Below are 22,854 nucleotides of genomic sequence, written 5' to 3'. Positions count from 1 at the left end.
AATTACATAACGTATGCTGAGCTAACTGGAAAAATTACCGTTTTAGCTAACATTACCTTAGACGTCAGTTAACTTACTGTAAACTAGTTACAGACTACAGAGATGACAGGTTTCATGAAAAAAAAGGAAAGGGGTTGGCGAAAGTAAATGCGCTAGAACAACTGTGCATTACAAATTACATATACTTTCATTTATAATTTGAGTTATACAACAATAAAACGTTACCTTTCACAGTTTATGCTTGATTTCCTATACTTCCTCTGTTTCTCTAGAAGGAATTTGAAACAGCGCCACCCCGTTATCATTTAGTGGCCAAACCGAGTATTACATTCGTATTGTTAAGAACTGCAATAGAGATGAATGGGAAAAGTAAAGGGAGTTAAGCTTAACTATTCCCAGCTCCCACACAAAAAGTCCCCGATTCGAAACTAGGCGGAAACACTTCTTTGTGTTCACTCGGAATAACTGAATCAAACTGTGCTTTCTCATATTAGCAGTGAGAAGGACGCATAAATTTAAGGTTTGGTGCTCCAATGTCAGCGGAGAACTTGGTTATGTCTTATTCTGTGTCGCTTTTGTTTGTTTTCAAACCATCCTCGACGTTGCCCAAAAGCAAGGACGACCTCCTGTATTTGAAAGGTTTGGATATGCTCAAGCAATTGAAGACATGTCGGGGGGGTCAAGTGCTTTGAGCCACCCACGTAAACAGAGCCAAGCTTTTCACAGTTTCCGTAGTGTAGTGGTTATCACGTTCGCCTCACACGCGAAAGGTCCCCGGTTCGAAACCGGGCGGAAACACTTCTTTGTGTTCACTCGGAGTAACTGAATCAAACTGTGCTGTCTCATATTAGCAGTGAGAAGGACGCATAGACTTAAAGTTTGGTGCTCCAATGTCAGCGGAGAACATGGTTATGTCTTATTCTGTGTCACTTTTGTTTGTTTTCAAACCATCCTCGACGTTGCCCAAAAGCAAGGACGACCTCCTGTATTTGAAATGTTTGGATATGCTCAAGCAATTGAAGACATGTCGGGGGGGGGGGGTCAAGTGCTTTGAGCCATCCGTGTGAACGGTGCCAAGCTTTTCACAGTTTCCGTAGTGTAGTGGTTATCACGTTCGCCTAACACGCGAAAAGTCCCCGGTTCGAAACCGGGCGGAAACACTCCTCTGTTTATGCTCACTCTGAGTCGTGAATAAAATCAAACGACGGAGATTCAGTCCAGCAGCACACTGGGCGGTATGCAGCGCCGCGTCAAACCATAGAAAACCGCATGGAGCTAAGGGAGGCACGAGGGATAAAGGAGTCACCGTCATAGTCATGTCTAATAACCGCTTCCAGTCATGCTTTCTGCCCAGCCGATTTTCTCATTTCTGCACGGGAACGCGGCAGGCCCATGTCCTGGCCGTATCGCTCTGTTGGACAGGAGGAGGAGCACGCATGGTGCTGCTGGTGTATTGCTTTTGTCTGGCCCGGTGAACAATCGGCAGCTGGCAGAAAAGTCAACTCTCCCCGTCGGGGAATCGAACCCCGGTCTTCCGCGTGACAGGCGGAGATACTGTCCACTATACTAACGAGGACGGCTGCACCGCTCTCGGCACGTCAGCGGGCCGGTGGGGCGGTTCCCACCTTTACGGGGAACGCTCCAGCGGTCATCCAGATGTTTGAACGGAGAAGTCGCATGTCAACCTCATGGTGGCGCCAGGGGAGAAGGCAAAGGATCGCCGAAGCCATCGGAACGCATCGCTCGGGAGCCACGAATGTCTGTACCAAATTTTGGGCCAACCCATCGAGCAGGTGTTCACATATATCACAAGTGAAATCCTCAGCTTCTGCTGGCGCTGGAGAAAACGTCAGAGGGTGACCAAAGTGCTTAGAACGCATCCTGTGGGGACCGTGAAGCTCTGTCCCAACTCTCACGGCCATCCATCTAACGGTTGTCCAGATACTTCACTCTGGGCCACAAATGTCGACCTCACGGTGGCACTGGGGGAAAAGTGAAGAGGATCACCACAGTCAGTAGGATTCATCCTCTGGGGACCAGGGATGAATGTCTGGATTGCAATTTCCTTGCAATCCATCCAACAGTCGTTGAGATATTTAAGTCTGGGCCAAAGTGGTGTACCGACCCACGCTGCCATCCGTACAGCCATGCAGCTATGGTGGCAGAAAACGGAGTGAAAGTTGTAGAGTTGAGGCCTTGACATTTACATCTGGGTTTTGCTACTGCCGAAACGACTGATTCTGTCGCTTCTCTGAGGACAGTCTCCATTGACGGTTCACTGAAATGTCTCCAATGCCGCGGCACGAGTGCTTGTCTCGTCTGATTTTGTATCACCCTTTTCTTTCCTTTGTCTTTTTACCGATCCTTAACGCTGCGCGCACGAGTGATGTCCTGCATTTGAAATGTCTGGATGTGGTCAAGCGATTGGAAGACACGTCTGGAGGTCAGTGTGCACGAATGCTTTAACTGGCCCCGGAGGCCGCGGCCCACCTTTTTCACAGTTTCCGTAGTGTAGTGGTTATCACGTTCGCCTCACACGCGAAAGGTCCCCGGTTCGAAACCGGGCGGAAACACTTCTTTGTGTTCACACGGAGTAACTGAATCAAACTGTGCTGTCTCATATTAGCAGTGAGAAGGACGCGTAGACTTAAAGTTTGGTGCTCCAATGTCAGCGGAGAACTTGGTTATGTCTTATTCTGTGTCGCTTTTGTTTGTTTTCAAACCATCCTCGACGTTGCCCAAAAGCAAGGACGACCTCCTGTATTTGAAATGTTTGGATATGCTCAAGCAATTGAAGACATGTCGAGGGGGGGGTCAAGTGCTTTGAGCCACCCGCGTGAACGGTGCCAAGCTTTTCACAGTTTCCGTAGTGTAGTGGTTATCACGTTCGCCTAACACGCGAAAGGTCCCCGGTTCGAAACCGGGCGGAAACACTCCTCTGTTTATGCTCACTCTGAGTCGTGAATAAAATCAAACGACGGAGATTCAGTCCAGCAGCACACTGGGCGGTATGCAGCGCCGCGTCAAACCATAGAAAACCGCATGGAGCTAACGGAGGCACGAGGGATAAAGGAGTCACCGTCATAGTCATGTCTAATAACCGCTTCCAGTCATGCTTTCTGCCCAGCCGATTTTCTCATTTCTGCACGGGAACGCGGCAGGCCCATGTCCTGGCCGTATCGCTCTGTTGGACAGGAGGAGGAGCACGCATGGTGTATTGCTTTTGTCTGGCCCGGTGAACAATCGGCAGCTGGCAGAAAAGTCAACTCTCCCCGTCGGGGAATCGAACCCCGGTCTTCCGCGTGACAGGCGGAGATACTGTCCACTATACTAACGAGGACGGCTGCACCACTCTCGGCACGTCAGCGGGCCCGTGGGGCGGTTCCCACCTTTACGGGGAACGCTCCAGCGGCCATCCAGATGTTTGAACGGAGAAGTCGCATGTCAACCTCATGGTGGCGCCAGGGGAGAAGGCAAAGGATCGCTGAAGCCATCGGAACGCATCGCTCGGGAGCCACGAATGTCTGTACCAAATTTTGGGCCAACCCATCGAGCAGGTGTTCACATATATCACAAGTGAAATCCTCAGCTTCTGCTGGCGCTGGAGAAAACGTCAGAGGGTGACCAAAGTGCTTAGAACGCATCCTGTGGGGACCGTGAAGCTCTGTCCCAACTCTCACGGCAATCCATCTAACGGTTGTCCAGATACTTCACTCTGGGCCACAAATGTCGACCTCACGGTGGCACTGGGGGAAAAGTGAAGAGGATCACCACAGTCAGTAGGATTCATCCTCTGGGGACCAGGGATGAATGTCTGGATTGCAATTTCCTTGCAATCCATCCAACAGTCGTTGAGATATTTAAGTCTGGGCCAAAGTGGTGTACCGACCCACGCTGCCATCCGTACAGCCATGCAGCTATCGTGGCAGAAAACGGAGTGAAAGTTGTAGAGTTGAGGCCTTGACATTTACATCTGGGTTTTGCTACTGCCGAAACGACTGATTCTGTCGCTTCTCTGAGGACAGTCTCCATTGACGGTTCACTGAAATGTCTCCAATGCCGCGGCACGAGTGCTTGTCTCGTCTGATTTTGTATCACCCTTTTCTTTCCTTTGTCTTTTTACCGATCCTTAACGCTGCGCGCACGAGTGATGTCCTGCATTTGAAATGTCTGGATGTGGTCAAGCGATTGGAAGACACGTCTGGAGGTCAGTGTGCACGAATGCTTTAACTGGCCCCGGAGGCTGCGGCCCACCTTTTTCACAGTTTCCGTAGTGTAGTGGTTATCACGTTCGCCTCACACGCGAAAGGTCCCCGGTTCGAAACCGGGCGGAAACACTTCTTTGTGTTCACACGGAGTAACTGAATCAAACTGTGCTGTCTCATATTAGCAGTGAGAAGGACGCGTAGACTTAAAGTTTGGTGCTCCAATGTCAGCGGAGAACTTGGTTATGTCTTATTCTGTGTCGCTTTTGTTTGTTTTCAAACCATCCTCGACGTTGCCCAAAAGCAAGGACGACCTCCTGTATTTGAAATGTTTGGATATGCTCAAGCAATTGAAGACATGTCGGGGGGGGGGTCAAGTGCTTTGAGCCACCCGCGTGAACGGTGCCAAGCTTTTCACAGTTTCCGTAGTGTAGTGGTTATCACGTTCGCCTAACACGCGAAAGGTCCCCGGTTCGAAACCGGGCGGAAACACTCCTCTGTTTATGCTCACTCTGAGTCGTGAATAAAATCAAACGACGGAGATTCAGTCCAGCAGCACACTGGGCGGTATGCAGCGCCGCGTCAAACCATAGAAAACCGCATGGAGCTAACGGAGGCACGAGGGATAAAGGAGTCACCGTCATAGTCATGTCTAATAACCGCTTCCAGTCATGCTTTCTGCCCAGCCGATTTTCTCATTTCTGCACGGGAACGCGGCAGGCCCATGTCCTGGCCGTATCGCTCTGTTGGACAGGAGGAGGAGCACGCATGGTGTATTGCTTTTGTCTGGCCCGGTGAACAATCGGCAGCTGGCAGAAAAGTCAACTCTCCCCGTCGGGGAATCGAACCCCGGTCTTCCGCGTGACAGGCGGAGATACTGTCCACTATACTAACGAGGACGGCTGCACCACTCTCGGCACGTCAGCGGGCCCGTGGGGCGGTTCCCACCTTTACGGGGAACGCTCCAGCGGCCATCCAGATGTTTGAACGGAGAAGTCGCATGTCAACCTCATGGTGGCGCCAGGGGAGAAGGCAAAGGATCGCTGAAGCCATCGGAACGCATCGCTCGGGAGCCACGAATGTCTGTACCAAATTTTGGGCCAACCCATCGAGCAGGTGTTCACATATATCACAAGTGAAATCCTCAGCTTCTGCTGGCGCTGGAGAAAACGTCAGAGGGTGACCAAAGTGCTTAGAACGCATCCTGTGGGGACCGTGAAGCTCTGTCCCAACTCTCACGGCAATCCATCTAACGGTTGTCCAGATACTTCACTCTGGGCCACAAATGTCGACCTCACGGTGGCACTGGGGGAAAAGTGAAGAGGATCACCACAGTCAGTAGGATTCATCCTCTGGGGACCAGGGATGAATGTCTGGATTGCAATTTCCTTGCAATCCATCCAACAGTCGTTGAGATATTTAAGTCTGGGCCAAAGTGGTGTACCGACCCACGCTGCCATCCGTACAGCCATGCAGCTATCGTGGCAGAAAACGGAGTGAAAGTTGTAGAGTTGAAGCCTTGACATTTACATCTGGGTTTTGCTACTGCCGAAACGACTGATTCTGTCGCTTCTCTGAGGACAGTCTCCATTGACGGTTCACTGAAATGTCTCCAATGCCGCGGCACGAGTGCTTGTCTCGTCTGATTTTGTATCACCCTTTTCTTTCCTTTGTCTTTTTACCGATCCTTAACGCTGCGCGCACGAGTGATGTCCTGCATTTGAAATGTCTGGATGTGGTCAAGCGATTGGAAGACACGTCTGGAGGTCAGTGTGCACGAATGCTTTAACTGGCCCCGGAGGCCGCGGCCCACCTTTTTCACAGTTTCCGTAGTGTAGTGGTTATCACGTTCGCCTCACACACGAAAGGTCCCCGGTTCGAAACCGGGCAGAAACACTTCTTTGTGTTCACACGGAGTAACTGAATCAAACTGTGCTGTCTCATATTAGCAGTGAGAAGGACGCGTAGACTTAAAGTTTGGTGCTCCAATGTCAGCGGAGAACTTGGTTATGTCTTATTCTGTGTCGCTTTTGTTTGTTTTCAAACCATCCTCGACGTTGCCCAAAAGCAAGGACGACCTCCTGTATTTGAAATGTTTGGATATGCTCAAGCAATTGAAGACATGTCGGGGGGGGGGGGGTCAAGTGCTTTGAGCCACCCGCGTGAACGGTGCCAAGCTTTTCACAGTTTCCGTAGTGTAGTGGTTATCACGTTCGCCTAACACGCGAAAGGTCCCTGGTTCGAAACCGGGCGGAAACACTCCTCTGTTTATGCTCACTCTGAGTCATGAATAAAATCAAACGACGGAGATTCAGTCCAGCAGCACACTGGGCGGTATGCAGCGCCGCGTCAAACCATAGAAAACCGCATGGAGCTAACGGAGGCACGAGGGATAAAGGAGTCACCGTCATAGTCATGTCTAATAACCGCTTCCAGTCATGCTTTCTGCCCAGCGGATTTTCTCATTTCTGCACGGGAACGCGGCAGGCCCATGTCCTGGCCGTATCGCTCTGTTGGACAGGAGGAGGAGCACGCATGGTGTATTGCTTTTGTCTGGCCCGGTGAACAATCGGCAGCTGGCAGAAAAGTCAACTCTCCCCGTCGGGGAATCGAACCCCGGTCTTCCACGTGACAGGCGGAGATACTGTCCACTATACTAACGAGGACGGCTGCACCACTCTCGGCACGTCAGCGGGCCCGTGGGGCGGTTCCCACCTTTACGGGGAACGCTCCAGCGGTCATCCAGATGTTTGAACGGAGAAGTCGCATGTCAACCTCATGGTGGCGCCAGGGGAGAAGGCAAAGGATCACCGAAGCCATCGGAACGCATCGCTCGGGAGCCACGAATGTCTGTACCAAATTTTGGGCCAACCCATCGAGCAGGTGTTCACATATATCACAAGTGAAATCCTCAGCTTCTGCTGGCGCTGGAGAAAACGTCAGAGGGTGACCAAAGTGCTTAGAACGCATCCTGTGGGGACCGTGAAGCTCTGTCCCAACTCTCACGGCAATCCATCTAACGGTTGTCCAGATACTTCACTCTGGGCCACAAATGTCGACCTCACGGTGGCACTGGGGGAAAAGTGAAGAGGATCACCACAGTCAGTAGGATTCATCCTCTGGGGACCAGGGATGAATGTCTGGACTGCAATTTCCTTGCAATCCATCCAACAGTCGTTGAGATATTTAAGTCTGGGCCAAAGTGGTGTACCGACCCACGCTGCCATCCGTACAGCCATGCAGCTATCGTGGCAGAAAACGGAGTGAAAGTTGTAGAGTTGAGGCCTTGACATTTACATCTGGGTTTTGCTACTGCCGAAACGACTGATTCTGTCGCTTCTCTGAGGACAGTCTCCATTGACGGTTCACTGAAATGTCTCCAATGCCGCGGCACGAGTGCTTGTCTCGTCTGATTTTGTATCACCCTTTTCTTTCCTTTGTCTTTTTACCGATCCTTAACGCTGCGCGCACGAGTGATGTCCTGCATTTGAAATGTCTGGATGTGGTCAAGCGATTGGAAGACACGTCTGGAGGTCAGTGTGCACGAATGCTTTAACTGGCCCCGGAGGCCGCGGCCCACCTTTTTCACAGTTTCCGTAGTGTAGTGGTTATCACGTTCGCCTCACACGCGAAAGGTCCCCGGTTCGAAACCGGGCGGAAACACTTATTTGTGTTCACACGGAGTAACTGAATCAAACTGTGCTGTCTCATATTAGCAGTGAGAAGGACGCGTAGACTTAAAGTTTGGTGCTCCAATGTCAGCGGAGAACTTGGTTATGTCTTATTCTGTGTCGCTTTTGTTTGTTTTCAAACCATCCTCGACGTTGCCCAAAAGCAAGGACGACCTCCTGTATTTGAAATGTTTGGATATGCTCAAGCAATTGAAGACATGTCGGGGGGGGGGGGGCAAGTGCTTTGAGCCACCCGCGTGAACGGTGCCAAGCTTTTCACAGTTTCCGTAGTGTAGTGGTTATCACGTTCGCCTACCACGCGAAAGGTCCCCGGTTCGAAACCGGGCGGAAACACTCCTCTGTTTATGCTCACTCTGAGTCGTGAATAAAATCAAACGACGGAGATTCAGTCCAGCAGCACACTGGGCGGTATGCAGCGCCGCGTCAAACCATAGAAAACCGCATGGAGCTAACGGAGGCACGAGGGATAAAGGAGTCACCGTCATAGTCATGTCCAATAACCGCTTCCAGTCATGCTTTCTGCCCAGCCGATTTTCTCATTTCTGCACGGGAACGCGGCAGGCCCATGTCCTGGCCGTATCGCTCTGTTGGACAGGAGGAGGAGGAGCACGCATGGTGCTGCTGGTGTATTGCTTTTGTCTGGCCCGGTGAACAATCGGCAGCTGGCAGAAAAGTCAACTCTCCCCGTCGGGGAATCGAACCCCGGTCTTCCGCGTGACAGGCGGAGATACTGTCCACTATACTAACGAGGACGGCTGCACCACTCTCGGCACGTCAGCGGGCCGGTGGGGCGGTTCCCACCTTTACGGGGAACGCTCCAGCGGTCATCCAGATGTTTGAACGGAGAAGTCGCATGTCAACCTCATGGTGGCGCCAGGGGAGAAGGCAAAGGATCGCCGAAACCATCGGAACGCATCGCTCGGGAGCCACGAATGTCTGTACCAAATTTTGGGCCAACCCATCGAGCAGGTGTTCACATATATCACAAGTGAAATCCTCAGCTTCTGCTGGCGCTGGAGAAAACGTCAGAGGGTGACCAAAGTGCTTAGAACGCATCCTGTGGGGACCGTGAAGCTCTGTCCCAACTCTCACGGCAATCCATCTAACGGTTGTCCAGATACTTCACTCTGGGCCACAAATGTCGACCTCACGGTGGCACTGGGGGAAAAGTGAAGAGGATCACCACAGTCAGTAGGATTCATCCTCTGGGGACCAGGGATGAATGTCTGGACTGCAATTTCCTTGCAATCCATCCAACAGTCGTTGAGATATTTAAGTCTGGGCCAAAGTGGTGTACCGCCCCACGCTGCCATCCGTACAGCCATGCAGCTATGGTGGCAGAAAACGGAGTGAAAGTTGTAGAGTTGAGGCCTTGACATTTACATCTGGGTTTTGCTACTGCCGAAACGACTGATTCTGTCGCTTCTCTGAGGACAGTCTCCATTGACGGTTCACTGAAATGTCTCCAATGCCGCGGCACGAGTGCTTGTCTCGTCTGATTTTGTATCACCCTTTTCTTTCCTTTGTCTTTTTACCGATCCTTAACGCTGCGCGCACGAGTGATGTCCTGCATTTGAAATGTCTGGATGTGGTCAAGCGATTGGAAGACACGTCTGGAGGTCAGTGTGCACGAATGCTTTAACTGGCCCCGGAGGCCGCGGCCCACCTTTTTCACAGTTTCCGTAGTGTAGTGGTTATCACGTTCGCCTCACACGCGAAAGGTCCCCGGTTCGAAACCGGGCGGAAACACTTATTTGTGTTCACACGGAGTAACTGAATCAAACTGTGCTGTCTCATATTAGCAGTGAGAAGGACGCGTAGACTTAAAGTTTGGTGCTCCAATGTCAGCGGAGAACTTGGTTATGTCTTATTCTGTGTCGCTTTTGTTTGTTTTCAAACCATCCTCGACGTTGCCCAAAAGCAAGGACGACCTCCTGTATTTGAAATGTTTGGATATGCTCAAGCAATTGAAGACATGTCGGGGGGGGGGGGTCAAGTGCTTTGAGCCACCCGCGTGAACGGTGCCAAGCTTTTCACAGTTTCCGTAGTGTAGTGGTTATCACGTTCGCCTAACACGCGAAAGGTCCCCGGTTCGAAACCGGGCGGAAACACTCCTCTGTTTATGCTCACTCTGAGTCGTGAATAAAATCAAACGACGGAGATTCAGTCCAGCAGCACACTGGGCGGTATGCAGCGCCGCGTCAAACCATAGAAAACCGCATGGAGCTAACGGAGGCACGAGGGATAAAGGAGTCACCGTCATAGTCATGTCTAATAACCGCTTCCAGTCATGCTTTCTGCCCAGCCGATTTTCTCATTTCTGCACGGGAACGCGGCAGGCCCATGTCCTGGCCGTATCACTCTGTTGGACAGGAGGAGGAGGAGCACGCATGGTGCTGCTGGTGTATTGCTTTTGTCTGGCCCGGTGAACAATCGGCAGCTGGCAGAAAAGTCAACTCTCCCCGTCGGGGAATCGAACCCCGGTCTTCCGCGTGACAGGCGGAGATACTGTCCACTATACTAACGAGGACGGCTGCACCACTCTCGGCACGTCAGCGGGCCCGTGGGGCGGTTCCCACCTTTACGGGGAACGCTCCAGCGGCCATCCAGATGTTTGAACGGAGAAGTCGCATGTCAACCTCATGGTGGCGCCAGGGGAGAAGGCAAAGGATCGCTGAAGCCATCGGAACGCATCGCTCGGGAGCCACGAATGTCTGTACCAAATTTTGGGCCAACCCATCGAGCAGGTGTTCACATATATCACAAGTGAAATCCTCAGCTTCTGCTGGCGCTGGAGAAAACGTCAGAGGGTGACCAAAGTGCTTAGAACGCATCCTGTGGGGACCGTGAAGCTCTGTCCCAACTCTCACGGCAATCCATCTAACGGTTGTCCAGATACTTCACTCTGGGCCACAAATGTCGACCTCACGGTGGCACTGGGGGAAAAGTGAAGAGGATCACCACAGTCAGTAGGATTCATCCTCTGGGGACCAGGGATGAATGTCTGGATTGCAATTTCCTTGCAATCCATCCAACAGTCGTTGAGATATTTAAGTCTGGGCCAAAGTGGTGTACCGACCCACGCTGCCATCCGTACAGCCATGCAGCTATGGTGGCAGAAAACGGAGTGAAAGTTGTAGAGTTGAAGCCTTGACATTTACATCTGGGTTTTGCTACTGCCGAAACGACTGATTCTGTCGCTTCTCTGAGGACAGTCTCCATTGACGGTTCACTGAAATGTCTCCAATGCCGCGGCACGAGTGCTTGTCTCGTCTGATTTTGTATCACCCTTTTCTTTCCTTTGTCTTTTTACCGATCCTTAACGCTGCGCGCACGAGTGATGTCCTGCATTTGAAATGTCTGGATGTGGTCAAGCGATTGGAAGACACGTCTGGAGGTCAGTGTGCACGAATGCTTTAACTGGCCCCGGAGGCCGCGGCCCACCTTTTTCACAGTTTCCGTAGTGTAGTGGTTATCACGTTCGCCTCACACACGAAAGGTCCCCGGTTCGAAACCGGGCAGAAACACTTCTTTGTGTTCACACGGAGTAACTGAATCAAACTGTGCTGTCTCATATTAGCAGTGAGAAGGACGCGTAGACTTAAAGTTTGGTGCTCCAATGTCAGCGGAGAACTTGGTTATGTCTTATTCTGTGTCGCTTTTGTTTGTTTTCAAACCATCCTCGACGTTGCCCAAAAGCAAGGACGACCTCCTGTATTTGAAATGTTTGGATATGCTCAAGCAATTGAAGACATGTCGGGGGGGGGGGGGGGTCAAGTGCTTTGAGCCACCCGCGTGAACGGTGCCAAGCTTTTCACAGTTTCCGTAGTGTAGTGGTTATCACGTTCGCCTAACACGCGAAAGGTCCCTGGTTCGAAACCGGGCGGAAACACTCCTCTGTTTATGCTCACTCTGAGTCATGAATAAAATCAAACGACGGAGATTCAGTCCAGCAGCACACTGGGCGGTATGCAGCGCCGCGTCAAACCATAGAAAATCGCATGGAGCTAACGGAGGCACGAGGGATAAAGGAGTCACCGTCATAGTCATGTCTAATAACCGCTTCCAGTCATGCTTTCTGCCCAGCGGATTTTCTCATTTCTGCACGGGAACGCGGCAGGCCCATGTCCTGGCCGTATCGCTCTGTTGGACAGGAGGAGGAGCACGCATGGTGTATTGCTTTTGTCTGGCCCGGTGAACAATCGGCAGCTGGCAGAAAAGTCAACTCTCCCCGTCGGGGAATCGAACCCCGGTCTTCCACGTGACAGGCGGAGATACTGTCCACTATACTAACGAGGACGGCTGCACCACTCTCGGCACGTCAGCGGGCCCGTGGGGCGGTTCCCACCTTTACGGGGAACGCTCCAGCGGTCATCCAGATGTTTGAACGGAGAAGTCGCATGTCAACCTCATGGTGGCGCCAGGGGAGAAGGCAAAGGATCACCGAAGCCATCGGAACGCATCGCTCGGGAGCCACGAATGTCTGTACCAAATTTTGGGCCAACCCATCGAGCAGGTGTTCACATATATCACAAGTGAAATCCTCAGCTTCTGCTGGCGCTGGAGAAAACGTCAGAGGGTGACCAAAGTGCTTAGAACGCATCCTGTGGGGACCGTGAAGCTCTGTCCCAACTCTCACGGCAATCCATCTAACGGTTGTCCAGATACTTCACTCTGGGCCACAAATGTCGACCTCACGGTGGCACTGGGGGAAAAGTGAAGAGGATCACCACAGTCAGTAGGATTCATCCTCTGGGGACCAGGGATGAATGTCTGGACTGCAATTTCCTTGCAATCCATCCAACAGTCGTTGAGATATTTAAGTCTGGGCCAAAGTGGTGTACCGACCCACGCTGCCATCCGTACAGCCATGCAGCTATCGTGGCAGAAAACGGAGTGAAAGTTGTAGAGTTGAGGCCTTGACATTTACATCTGGGTTTTGCTACTGCCGAAACGACTGATTCTGTCGCTTCTCTGAGGACAGTCTCCATTGACGGTTCACTGAAATGTCTCCAATGCCGCGGCACGAGTGCTTGTCTCGTCTGATTTTGTATCACCCTTTTCTTTCCTTTGTCTTTTTACCGATCCTTAACGCTGCGCGCACGAGTGATGTCCTGCATTTGAAATGTCTGGATGTGGTCAAGCGATTGGAAGACACGTCTGGAGGTCAGTGTGCACGAATGCTTTAACTGGCCCCGGAGGCCGCGGCCCACCTTTTTCACAGTTTCCGTAGTGTAGTGGTTATCACGTTCGCCTCACACGCGATAGGTCCCCGGTTCGAAACCGGGCGGAAACACTTATTTGTGTTCACACGGAGTAACTGAATCAAACTGTGCTGTCTCATATTAGCAGTGAGAAGGACGCGTAGACTTAAAGTTTGGTGCTCCAATGTCAGCGGAGAACTTGGTTATGTCTTATTCTGTGTCGCTTTTGTTTGTTTTCAAACCATCCTCGACGTTGCCCAAAAGCAAGGACGACCTCCTGTATTTGAAATGTTTGGATATGCTCAAGCAATTGAAGACATGTCGGGGGGGGGGGGGTCAAGTGCTTTGAGCCACCCGCGTGAACGGTGCCAAGCTTTTCACAGTTTCCGTAGTGTAGTGGTTATCACGTTCGCCTAACACGCGAAAGGTCCCCGGTTCGAAACCGGGCGGAAACACTCCTCTGTTTATGCTCACTCTGAGTCGTGAATAAAATCAAACGACGGAGATTCAGTCCAGCAGCACACTGGGCGGTATGCAGCGCCGCGTCAAACCATAGAAAACCGCATGGAGCTAACGGAGGCACGAGGGATAAAGGAGTCACCGTCATAGTCATGTCTAATAACCGCTTCCAGTCATGCTTTCTGCCCAGCCGATTTTCTCATTTCTGCACGGGAACGCGGCAGGCCCATGTCCTGGCCGTATCGCTCTGTTGGACAGGAGGAGGAGGAGCACGCATGGTGCTGCTGGTGTATTGCTTTTGTCTGGCCCGGTGAACAATCGGCAGCTGGCAGAAAAGTCAACTCTCCCCGTCGGGGAATCGAACCCCGGTCTTCCGCGTGACAGGCGGAGATACTGTCCACTATACTAACGAGGACGGCTGCACCACTCTCGGCACGTCAGCGGGCCGGTGGGGCGGTTCCCACCTTTACGGGGAACGCTCCAGCGGTCATCCAGATGTTTGAACGGAGAAGTCGCATGTCAACCTCATGGTGGCGCCAGGGGAGAAGGCAAAGGATCGCCGAAACCATCGGAACGCATCGCTCGGGAGCCACGAATGTCTGTACCAAATTTTGGGCCAACCCATCGAGCAGGTGTTCACATATATCACAAGTGAAATCCTCAGCTTCTGCTGGCGCTGGAGAAAACGTCAGAGGGTGACCAAAGTGCTTAGAACGCATCCTGTGGGGACCGTGAAGCTCTGTCCCAACTCTCACGGCAATCCATCTAACGGTTGTCCAGATACTTCACTCTGGGCCACAAATGTCGACCTCACGGTGGCACTGGGGGAAAAGTGAAGAGGATCACCACAGTCAGTAGGATTCATCCTCTGGGGACCAGGGATGAATGTCTGGACTGCAATTTCCTTGCAATCCATCCAACAGTCGTTGAGATATTTAAGTCTGGGCCAAAGTGGTGTACCGACCCACGCTGCCATCCGTACAGCCATGCAGCTATCGTGGCAGAAAACGGAGTGAAAGTTGTAGAGTTGAGGCCTTGACATTTACATCTGGGTTTTGCTACTGCCGAAACGACTGATTCTGTCGCTTCTCTGAGGACAGTCTCCATTGACGGTTCACTGAAATGTCTCCAATGCCGCGGCACGAGTGCTTGTCTCGTCTGATTTTGTATCACCCTTTTCTTTCCTTTGTCTTTTTACCGATCCTTAACGCTGCGCGCACGAGTGATGTCCTGCATTTGAAATGTCTGGATGTGGTCAAGCGATTGGAAGACACGTCTGGAGGTCAGTGTGCGCGAATGCTTTAACTGGCCCCGGAGGCCGCGGCCCACCTTTTTCACAGTTTCCGTAGTGTAGTGGTTATCACGTTCGCCTCACACGCGAAAGGTCCCCGGTTCGAAACCGGGCGGAAACACTTATTTGTGTTCACACGGAGTAACTGAATCAAACTGTGCTGTCTCATATTAGCAGTGAGAAGGACGCGTAGACTTAAAGTTTGGTGCTCCAATGTCAGCGGAGAACTTGGTTATGTCTTATTCTATGTCGCTTTTGTTTGTTTTCAAACCATCCTCGACGTTGCCCAAAAGCAAGGACGACCTCCTGTATTTGAAATGTTTGGATATGCTCAAGCAATTGAAGACATGTCGGGGGGGGGGGTCAAGTGCTTTGAGCCACCCGCGTGAACGGTGCCAAGCTTTTCACAGTTTCCGTAGTGTAGTGGTTATCACGTTCGCCTAACACGCGAAAGGTCCCCGGTTCGAAACCGGGCGGAAACACTCCTCTGTTTATGCTCACTCTGAGTCGTGAATAAAATCAAACGACGGAGATTCAGTCCAGCAGCACACTGGGCGGTATGCAGCGCCGCGTCAAACCATAGAAAACCGCATGGAGCTAACGGAGGCACGAGGGATAAAGGAGTCACCGTCATAGTCATGTCTAATAACCGCTTCCAGTCATGCTTTCTGCCCAGCCGATTTTCTCATTTCTGCACGGGAACGCGGCAGGCCCATGTCCTGGCCGTATCGCTCTGTTGGACAGGAGGAGGAGGAGCACGCATGGTGCTGCTGGTGTATTGCTTTTGTCTGGCCCGGTGAACAATCGGCAGCTGGCAGAAAAGTCAACTCTCCCCGTCGGGGAATCGAACCCCGGTCTTCCGCGTGACAGGCGGAGATACTGTCCACTATACTAACGAGGACGGCTGCACCACTCTCGGCACGTCAGCGGGCCGGTGGGGCGGTTCCCACCTTTACGGGGAACGCTCCAGCGGTCATCCAGATGTTTGAACGGAGAAGTCGCATGTCAACCTCATGGTGGCGCCAGGGGAGAAGGCAAAGGATCGCCGAAGCCATCGGAACGCATCGCTCGGGAGCCACGAATGTCTGTACCAAATTTTGGGCCAACCCATCGAGCAGGTGTTCACATATATCACAAGTGAAATCCTCAGCTTCTGCTGGCGCTGGAGAAAACGTCAGAGGGTGACCAAAGTGCTTAGAACGCATCCTGTGGGGACCGTGAAGCTCTGTCCCAACTCTCACGGCAATCCATCTAACGGTTGTCCAGATACTTCACTCTGGGCCACAAATGTCGACCTCACGGTGGCACTGGGGGAAAAGTGAAGAGGATCACCACAGTCAGTAGGATTCATCCTCTGGGGACCAGGGATGAATGTCTGGACTGCAATTTCCTTGCAATCCATCCAACAGTCGTTGAGATATTTAAGTCTGGGCCAAAGTGGTGTACCGACCCACGCTGCCATCCGTACAGCCATGCAGCTATGGTGGCAGAAAACGGAGTGAAAGTTGTAGAGTTGAGGCCTTGACATTTACATCTGGGTTTTGCTACTGCCGAAACGACTGATTCTGTCGCTTCTCTGAGGACAGTCTCCATTGACGGTTCACTGAAATGTCTCCAATGCCGCGGCACGAGTGCTTGTCTCGTCTGATTTTGTATCACCCTTTTCTTTCCTTTGTCTTTTTACCGATCCTTAACGCTGCGCGCACGAGTGATGTCCTGCATTTGAAATGTCTGGATGTGGTCAAGCGATTGGAAGACACGTCTGGAGGTCAGTGTGCACGAATGCTTTAAGTGGCCCCGGAGGCTGCGGCCCACCTTTTTCACAGTTTCCGTAGTGTAGTGGTTATCACGTTCGCCTCACACGCGAAAGGTCCCCGGTTCGAAACCGGGTGGAAACACTTCTTTGTGTTCACACGGAGTAACTGAATCAAACTGTGCTGTCTCATATTAGCAGTGAGAAGGACGCGTAGACTTAAAGTTTGGTGCTCCAATGTCAGCGGAGAACTTGGTTATGTCTTATTCTGTGTCGCTTTTGTTTGTTTTCAAACCATCCTCGACGTTGCCCAAAAGCAAGGACGACCTCCTGTATTTGAAATGTTTGGATATGCTCAAGCAATTGAAGACATGTCGGGGGGGGGGGGGTCAAGTGCTTTGAGCCACCCGCGTGAACGGTGCCAAGCTTTTCACAGTTTCCGTAGTGTAGTGGTTATCACGTTCGCCTAACACGCGAAAGGTCCCCGGTTCGAAACCGGGCGGAAACACTCCTCTGTTTATGCTCACTCTGAGTCGTGAATAAAATCAAACGACGGAGATTCAGTCCAGCAGCACACTGGGCGGTATGCAGCGCCGCGTCAAACCATAGAAAACCGCATGGAGCTAACGGAGGCACGAGGGATAAAGGAGTCACCGTCATAGTCATGTCTAATAACCGCTTCCAGTCATGCTTTCTGCCCAGCCGATTTTCTCATTTCTGCACGGGAACGCGGCAGGCCCATGTCCTGGCCGTATCGCTCTGTTGGACAGGAGGAGGAGGAGCACGCATGGTGCTGCTGGTGTATTGCTTTTGTCTGGCCCGGTGAACAATCGGCAGCTGGCAGAAAAGTCAACTCTCCCCGTCGGGGAATCGAACCCCGGTCTTCCGCGTGACAGGCGGAGATACTGTCCACTATACTAACGAGGACGGCTGCACCACTCTCGGCACGTCAGCGGGCCGGTGGGGCGGTTCCCACCTTTACGGGGAACGCTCCAGCGGTCATCCAGATGTTTGAACGGAGAAGTCGCATGTCAACCTCATGGTGGCGCCAGGGGAGAAGGCAAAGGATCGCCGAAGCCATCGGAACGCATCGCTCGGGAGCCACGAATGTCTCTACCAAATTTTGGGCCAACCCATCGAGCAGGTGTTCACATATATCACAAGTGAAATCCTCAGCTTCTGCTGGCGCTGGAGAAAACGTCAGAGGGTGACCAAAGTGCTTAGAACGCATCCTGTGGGGACCGTGAAGCTCTGTCCCAACTCTCACGGCAATCCATCTAACGGTTGTCCAGATACTTCACTCTGGGCCACAAATGTCGACCTCACGGTGGCACTGGGGGAAAAGTGAAGAGGATCACCACAGTCAGTAGGATTCATCCTCTGGGGACCAGGGATGAATGTCTGGACTGCAATTTCCTTGCAATCCATCCAACAGTCGTTGAGATATTTAAGTCTGGGCCAAAGTGGTGTACCGACCCACGCTGCCATCCGTACAGCCATGCAGCTATGGTGGCAGAAAACGGAGTGAAAGTTGTAGAGTTGAGGCCTTGACATTTACATCTGGGTTTTGCTACTGCCGAAACGACTGATTCTGTCGCTTCTCTGAGGACAGTCTCCATTGACGGTTCACTGAAATGTCTCCAATGCCGCAGCACGAGTGCTTGTCTCGTCTGATTTTGTATCACCCTTTTCTTTCCTTTGTCTTTTTACCGATCCTTAACGCTGCGCGCACGAGTGATGTCCTGCATTTGAAATGTCTGGATGTGGTCAAGCGATTGGAAGACACGTCTGGAGGTCAGTGTGCACGAATGCTTTAAGTGGCCCCGGAGGCCGCGGCCCACCTTTTTCACAGTTTCCGTAGTGTAGTGGTTATCACGTTTGCCTCACACGCGAAAGGTCCCCGTTCGAAACCGGGCGGAAACACTCCTCTGTTTATGCTCACTCTGAGTCGTGAATAAAATCAAACGACGGAGATTCAGTCCAGCAGCACACTGGGCGGTATGCAGCGCCGCGTCAAACCATAGAAAACCGCATGGAGCTAACGGAGGCACGAGGGATAAAGGAGTCACCGTCATAGTCATGTCTAATAACCGCTTCCAGTCATGCTTTCTGCCCAGCCGATTTTCTCATTTCTGCACGGGAACGCGGCAGGCCCATGTCCTGGCCGTATCGCTCTGTTGGACAGGAGGAGGAGCACGCATGGTGCTGCTGGTGTATTGCTTTTGTCTGGCCCGGTGAACAATCGGCAGCTGGCAGAAAAGTCAACTCTCCCCGTCGGGGAATCGAACCCCGGTCTTCCGCGTGACAGGCGGAGATACTGTCCACTATACTAACGAGGACGGCTGCACCACTCTCGGCACGTCAGCGGGCCGGTGGGGCGGTTCCCACCTTTACGGGGAACGCTCCAGCGGTCATCCAGATGTTTGAACGGAGAAGTCGCATGTCAACCTCATGGTGGCGCCAGGGGAGAAGGCAAAGGATCGCCGAAGCCATCGGAACGCATCGCTCGGGAGCCACGAATGTCTGTACCAAATTTTGGGCCAACCCATCGAGCAGGTGTTCACATATATCACAAGTGAAATCCTCAGCTTCTGCTGGCGCTGGAGAAAACGTCAGAGGGTGACCAAAGTGCTTAGAACGCATCCTGTGGGGACCGTGAAGCTCTGTCCCAACTCTCACGGCAATCCATCTAACGGTTGTCCAGATACTTCACTCTGGGCCACAAATGTCGACCTCACGGTGGCACTGGGGGAAAAGTGAAGAGGATCACCACAGTCAGTAGGATTCATCCTCTGGGGACCAGGGATGAATGTCTGGACTGCAATTTCCTTGCAATCCATCCAACAGTCGTTGAGATATTTAAGTCTGGGCCAAAGTGGTGTACCGACCCACGCTGCCATCCGTACAGCCATGCAGCTATGGTGGCAGAAAACGGAGTGAAAGTTGTAGAGTTGAGGCCTTGACATTTACATCTGGGTTTTGCTACTGCCGAAACGACTGATTCTGTCGCTTCTCTGAGGACAGTCTCCATTGACGGTTCACTGAAATGTCTCCAATGCCGCGGCACGAGTGCTTGTCTCGTCTGATTTTGTATCACCCTTTTCTTTCCTTTGTCTTTTTACCGATCCTTAACGCTGCGCGCACGAGTGATGTCCTGCATTTGAAATGTCTGGATGTGGTCAAGCGATTGGAAGACACGTCTGGAGGTCAGTGTGCACGAATGCTTTAACTGGCCCCGGAGGCCGCGGCCCACCTTTTTCACAGTTTCCGTAGTGTAGTGGTTATCACGTTCGCCACACACGCGAAAGGTCCCCGGTTCGAAACCGGGCGGAAACACTTCTTTGTGTTCACACGGAGTAACTGAATCAAACTGTGCTGTCTCATATTAGCAGTGAGAAGGACGCGTAGACTTAAAGTTTGGTGCTCCAATGTCAGCGGAGAAATTGGTTATGTCTTATTCTGTGTCGCTTTTGTTTTTTTTTCAAACCATCCTCGACGTTGCCCAAAAGCAAGGACGACCTCCTGTATTTGAAATGTTTGGATATGCTCAAGCAATTGAAGACATGTCGGGGGGGGGGTCAAGTGCTTTGAGCCACCCACGTGAACGGTGCCAAGCTTTTCATAGTTTCCGTAGTGTAGTGGTTATCACGTTCGCCTAACACGCGAAAGGTCCCCGGTTCGAAACCGGGCGGAAACACTCCTCTGTTTATGCTCACTCTGAGTCGTGAATAAAATCAAACGACGGAGATTCAGTCCAGCAGCACACTGGGCGGTATGCAGCGCCGCGTCAAACCATAGAAAACCGCATGGAGCTAACGGAGGCACGAGGGATAAAGGAGTCACCGTCATAGTCATGTCTAATAACCGCTTCCAGTCATGCTTTCTGCCCAGCCGATTTTCTCATTTCTGCACGGGAACGCGGCAGGCCCATGTCCTGGCCGTATCGCTCTGTTGGACAGGAGGAGGAGCACGCATGGTGCTGCTGGTGTATTGCTTTTGTCTGGCCCGGTGAACAATCGGCAGCTGGCAGAAAAGTCAACTCTCCCCGTCGGGGAATCGAACCCCGGTCTTCCGCGTGACAGGCGGAGATACTGTCCACTATACTAACGAGGACGGCTGCACCACTCTCGGCACGTCAGCGGGCCGGTGGGGCGGTTCCCACCTTTACGGGGAACGCTCCAGCGGTCATCCAGATGTTTGAACGGAGAAGTCGCATGTCAACCTCATGGTGGCGCCAGGGGAGAAGGCAAAGGATCGCCGAAGCCATCGGAACGCATCGCTCGGGAGCCACGAATGTCTGTACCAAATTTTGGGCCAACCCATCGAGCAGGTGTTCACATATATCACAAGTGAAATCCTCAGCTTCTGCTGGCGCTGGAGAAAACGTCAGAGGGTGACCAAAGTGCTTAGAACGCATCCTGTGGGGACCGTGAAGCTCTGTCCCAACTCTCACGGCAATCCATCTAACGGTTGTCCAGATACTTCACTCTGGGCCACAAATGTCGACCTCACGGTGGCACTGGGGGAAAAGTGAAGAGGATCACCACAGTCAGTAGGATTCATCCTCTGGGGACCAGGGATGAATGTCTGGACTGCAATTTCCTTGCAATCCATCCAACAGTCGTTGAGATATTTAAGTCTGGGCCAAAGTGGTGTACCGACCCACGCTGCCATCCGTACAGCCATGCAGCTATGGTGGCAGAAAACGGAGTGAAAGTTGTAGAGTTGAGGCCTTGACATTTACATCTGGGTTTTGCTACTGCCGAAACGACTGATTCTGTCGCTTCTCTGAGGACAGTCTCCATTGACGGTTCACTGAAATGTCTCCAATGCCGCGGCACGAGTGCTTGTCTCGTCTGATTTTGTATCACCCTTTTCTTTCCTTTGTCTTTTTACCGATCCTTAACGCTGCGCGCACGAGTGATGTCCTGCATTTGAAATGTCTGGATGTGGTCAAGCGATTGGAAGACACGTCTGGAGGTCAGTGTGCACGAATGCTTTAACTGGCCCCGGAGGCCGCGGCCCACCTTTTTCACAGTTTCCGTAGTGTAGTGGTTATCACGTTCGCCTCACACGCGAAAGGTCCCCGGTTCGAAACCGGGCGGAAACACTTCTTTGTGTTCACACGGAGTAACTGAATCAAACTGTGCTGTCTCATATTAGCAGTGAGAAGGACGCGTAGACTTAAAGTTTGGTGCTCCAATGTCAGCGGAGAACTTGGTTATGTCTTATTCTGTGTCGCTTTTGTTTGTTTTCAAACCATCCTCGACGTTGCCCAAAAGCAAGGACGACCTCCTGTATTTGAAATGTTTGGATATGCTCAAGCAATTGAAGACATGTCGGGGGGGGGGGGGGGGGGGGGGTCAAGTGCTTTGAGCCACCCGCGTGAACGGTGCCAAGCTTTCCACAGTTTCCGTAGTGTAGTGGTTATCACGTTCGCCTAACACGCGAAAGGTCCCCGGTTCGAAACCGGGCGGAAACACTCCTCTGTTTATGCTCACTCTGAGTCGTGAATAAAATCAAACGACGGAGATTCACACCAGCAGCACACTGGGCGGTATGCAGCGCCGCGTCAAACCATAGAAAACCGCATGGAGCTAACGGAGGCACGAGGGATAAAGGAGTCACCGTCATAGTCATGTCTAATAACCGCTTCCAGTCATGCTTTCTGCCCAGCCGATTTTCTCATTTCTGCACGGGAACGCGGCAGGCCCATGTCCTGGCCGTATCGCTCTGTTGGACAGGAGGAGGAGCACGCATGGTGCTGCTGGTGTATTGCTTTTGTCTGGCCCGGTGAACAATCGGCAGCTGGCAGAAAAGTCAACTCTCCCCGTCGGGGAATCGAACCCCGGTCTTCCGCGTGACAGGCGGAGATACTGTCCACTATACTAACGAGGACGGCTGCACCACTCTCGGCACGTCAGCGGGCCGGTGGGGCGGTTCCCACCTTTACGGGGAACGCTCCAGCGGTCATCCAGATGTTTGAACGGAGAAGTCGCATGTCAACCTCATGGTGGCGCCAGGGGAGAAGGCAAAGGATCGCCGAAGCCATCGGAACGCATCGCTCGGGAGCCACGAATGTCTGTACCAAATTTTGGGCCAACCCATCGAGCAGGTGTTCACATATATCACAAGTGAAATCCTCAGCTTCTGCTGGCGCTGGAGAAAACGTCAGAGGGTGACCAAAGTGCTTAGAACGCATCCTGTGGGGACCGTGAAGCTCTGTCCCAACTCTCACGGCAATCCATCT

General features: G+C 52.2%; 38 non-coding genes across 38 annotated transcripts; 25 read left to right on the top strand and 13 right to left on the bottom strand.

The window, feature by feature from the left end:
- Positions 1 to 725: 725 nt before the first annotated feature.
- trnav-cac lies at positions 726 to 798 on the top strand. Its single transcript has one exon. It is a non-coding gene; the product is annotated as a tRNA-Val (tRNA).
- Positions 799 to 1,087: 289 nt separating this feature from the next.
- trnav-aac lies at positions 1,088 to 1,160 on the top strand. The gene has a single exon. It is a non-coding gene; the product is annotated as a tRNA-Val (tRNA).
- A 344-nt stretch (positions 1,161 to 1,504) lies between these two features.
- On the bottom strand, positions 1,505 to 1,576 carry trnad-guc. The gene has a single exon. It is a non-coding gene; the product is annotated as a tRNA-Asp (tRNA).
- A 924-nt stretch (positions 1,577 to 2,500) lies between these two features.
- On the top strand, positions 2,501 to 2,573 carry trnav-cac. Its single transcript has one exon. It is a non-coding gene; the product is annotated as a tRNA-Val (tRNA).
- A 287-nt stretch (positions 2,574 to 2,860) lies between these two features.
- trnav-aac lies at positions 2,861 to 2,933 on the top strand. Its single transcript has one exon. It is a non-coding gene; the product is annotated as a tRNA-Val (tRNA).
- Positions 2,934 to 3,268: 335 nt separating this feature from the next.
- trnad-guc lies at positions 3,269 to 3,340 on the bottom strand. The gene has a single exon. It is a non-coding gene; the product is annotated as a tRNA-Asp (tRNA).
- A 924-nt stretch (positions 3,341 to 4,264) lies between these two features.
- trnav-cac lies at positions 4,265 to 4,337 on the top strand. Its single transcript has one exon. It is a non-coding gene; the product is annotated as a tRNA-Val (tRNA).
- Positions 4,338 to 4,624: 287 nt separating this feature from the next.
- Positions 4,625 to 4,697, top strand: trnav-aac. Its single transcript has one exon. It is a non-coding gene; the product is annotated as a tRNA-Val (tRNA).
- Positions 4,698 to 5,032: 335 nt separating this feature from the next.
- On the bottom strand, positions 5,033 to 5,104 carry trnad-guc. Its single transcript has one exon. It is a non-coding gene; the product is annotated as a tRNA-Asp (tRNA).
- Positions 5,105 to 6,028: 924 nt separating this feature from the next.
- On the top strand, positions 6,029 to 6,101 carry trnav-cac. The gene has a single exon. It is a non-coding gene; the product is annotated as a tRNA-Val (tRNA).
- A 290-nt stretch (positions 6,102 to 6,391) lies between these two features.
- On the top strand, positions 6,392 to 6,464 carry trnav-aac. The gene has a single exon. It is a non-coding gene; the product is annotated as a tRNA-Val (tRNA).
- A 335-nt stretch (positions 6,465 to 6,799) lies between these two features.
- On the bottom strand, positions 6,800 to 6,871 carry trnad-guc. The gene has a single exon. It is a non-coding gene; the product is annotated as a tRNA-Asp (tRNA).
- A 924-nt stretch (positions 6,872 to 7,795) lies between these two features.
- On the top strand, positions 7,796 to 7,868 carry trnav-cac. The gene has a single exon. It is a non-coding gene; the product is annotated as a tRNA-Val (tRNA).
- A 289-nt stretch (positions 7,869 to 8,157) lies between these two features.
- Positions 8,158 to 8,230, top strand: trnag-acc. The gene has a single exon. It is a non-coding gene; the product is annotated as a tRNA-Gly (tRNA).
- A 347-nt stretch (positions 8,231 to 8,577) lies between these two features.
- Positions 8,578 to 8,649, bottom strand: trnad-guc. The gene has a single exon. It is a non-coding gene; the product is annotated as a tRNA-Asp (tRNA).
- A 924-nt stretch (positions 8,650 to 9,573) lies between these two features.
- trnav-cac lies at positions 9,574 to 9,646 on the top strand. Its single transcript has one exon. It is a non-coding gene; the product is annotated as a tRNA-Val (tRNA).
- Positions 9,647 to 9,935: 289 nt separating this feature from the next.
- Positions 9,936 to 10,008, top strand: trnav-aac. Its single transcript has one exon. It is a non-coding gene; the product is annotated as a tRNA-Val (tRNA).
- Positions 10,009 to 10,355: 347 nt separating this feature from the next.
- Positions 10,356 to 10,427, bottom strand: trnad-guc. Its single transcript has one exon. It is a non-coding gene; the product is annotated as a tRNA-Asp (tRNA).
- Positions 10,428 to 11,351: 924 nt separating this feature from the next.
- Positions 11,352 to 11,424, top strand: trnav-cac. The gene has a single exon. It is a non-coding gene; the product is annotated as a tRNA-Val (tRNA).
- Positions 11,425 to 11,716: 292 nt separating this feature from the next.
- trnav-aac lies at positions 11,717 to 11,789 on the top strand. The gene has a single exon. It is a non-coding gene; the product is annotated as a tRNA-Val (tRNA).
- A 335-nt stretch (positions 11,790 to 12,124) lies between these two features.
- Positions 12,125 to 12,196, bottom strand: trnad-guc. The gene has a single exon. It is a non-coding gene; the product is annotated as a tRNA-Asp (tRNA).
- A 924-nt stretch (positions 12,197 to 13,120) lies between these two features.
- On the top strand, positions 13,121 to 13,193 carry trnav-cac. The gene has a single exon. It is a non-coding gene; the product is annotated as a tRNA-Val (tRNA).
- Positions 13,194 to 13,483: 290 nt separating this feature from the next.
- On the top strand, positions 13,484 to 13,556 carry trnav-aac. Its single transcript has one exon. It is a non-coding gene; the product is annotated as a tRNA-Val (tRNA).
- A 347-nt stretch (positions 13,557 to 13,903) lies between these two features.
- Positions 13,904 to 13,975, bottom strand: trnad-guc. Its single transcript has one exon. It is a non-coding gene; the product is annotated as a tRNA-Asp (tRNA).
- Positions 13,976 to 14,899: 924 nt separating this feature from the next.
- Positions 14,900 to 14,972, top strand: trnav-cac. The gene has a single exon. It is a non-coding gene; the product is annotated as a tRNA-Val (tRNA).
- Positions 14,973 to 15,260: 288 nt separating this feature from the next.
- trnav-aac lies at positions 15,261 to 15,333 on the top strand. Its single transcript has one exon. It is a non-coding gene; the product is annotated as a tRNA-Val (tRNA).
- A 347-nt stretch (positions 15,334 to 15,680) lies between these two features.
- On the bottom strand, positions 15,681 to 15,752 carry trnad-guc. The gene has a single exon. It is a non-coding gene; the product is annotated as a tRNA-Asp (tRNA).
- A 924-nt stretch (positions 15,753 to 16,676) lies between these two features.
- Positions 16,677 to 16,749, top strand: trnav-cac. The gene has a single exon. It is a non-coding gene; the product is annotated as a tRNA-Val (tRNA).
- Positions 16,750 to 17,039: 290 nt separating this feature from the next.
- On the top strand, positions 17,040 to 17,112 carry trnav-aac. The gene has a single exon. It is a non-coding gene; the product is annotated as a tRNA-Val (tRNA).
- Positions 17,113 to 17,459: 347 nt separating this feature from the next.
- Positions 17,460 to 17,531, bottom strand: trnad-guc. Its single transcript has one exon. It is a non-coding gene; the product is annotated as a tRNA-Asp (tRNA).
- A 924-nt stretch (positions 17,532 to 18,455) lies between these two features.
- Positions 18,456 to 18,527, top strand: trnav-cac. The gene has a single exon. It is a non-coding gene; the product is annotated as a tRNA-Val (tRNA).
- Positions 18,528 to 18,871: 344 nt separating this feature from the next.
- trnad-guc lies at positions 18,872 to 18,943 on the bottom strand. Its single transcript has one exon. It is a non-coding gene; the product is annotated as a tRNA-Asp (tRNA).
- A 924-nt stretch (positions 18,944 to 19,867) lies between these two features.
- Positions 19,868 to 19,940, top strand: trnav-cac. The gene has a single exon. It is a non-coding gene; the product is annotated as a tRNA-Val (tRNA).
- Positions 19,941 to 20,228: 288 nt separating this feature from the next.
- Positions 20,229 to 20,301, top strand: trnav-aac. The gene has a single exon. It is a non-coding gene; the product is annotated as a tRNA-Val (tRNA).
- Positions 20,302 to 20,645: 344 nt separating this feature from the next.
- trnad-guc lies at positions 20,646 to 20,717 on the bottom strand. The gene has a single exon. It is a non-coding gene; the product is annotated as a tRNA-Asp (tRNA).
- A 924-nt stretch (positions 20,718 to 21,641) lies between these two features.
- Positions 21,642 to 21,714, top strand: trnav-cac. Its single transcript has one exon. It is a non-coding gene; the product is annotated as a tRNA-Val (tRNA).
- Positions 21,715 to 22,013: 299 nt separating this feature from the next.
- Positions 22,014 to 22,086, top strand: trnav-aac. Its single transcript has one exon. It is a non-coding gene; the product is annotated as a tRNA-Val (tRNA).
- Positions 22,087 to 22,430: 344 nt separating this feature from the next.
- Positions 22,431 to 22,502, bottom strand: trnad-guc. The gene has a single exon. It is a non-coding gene; the product is annotated as a tRNA-Asp (tRNA).
- Positions 22,503 to 22,854: the final 352 nt, after the last annotated feature.

This window comes from Thunnus maccoyii, chromosome 17 (genome assembly GCF_910596095.1).
Source record: "Thunnus maccoyii chromosome 17, fThuMac1.1, whole genome shotgun sequence".
Taxonomy (NCBI): domain Eukaryota; kingdom Metazoa; phylum Chordata; class Actinopteri; order Scombriformes; family Scombridae; genus Thunnus; species Thunnus maccoyii.
This window is presented reverse-complemented; position numbering and strand designations above follow the sequence as displayed.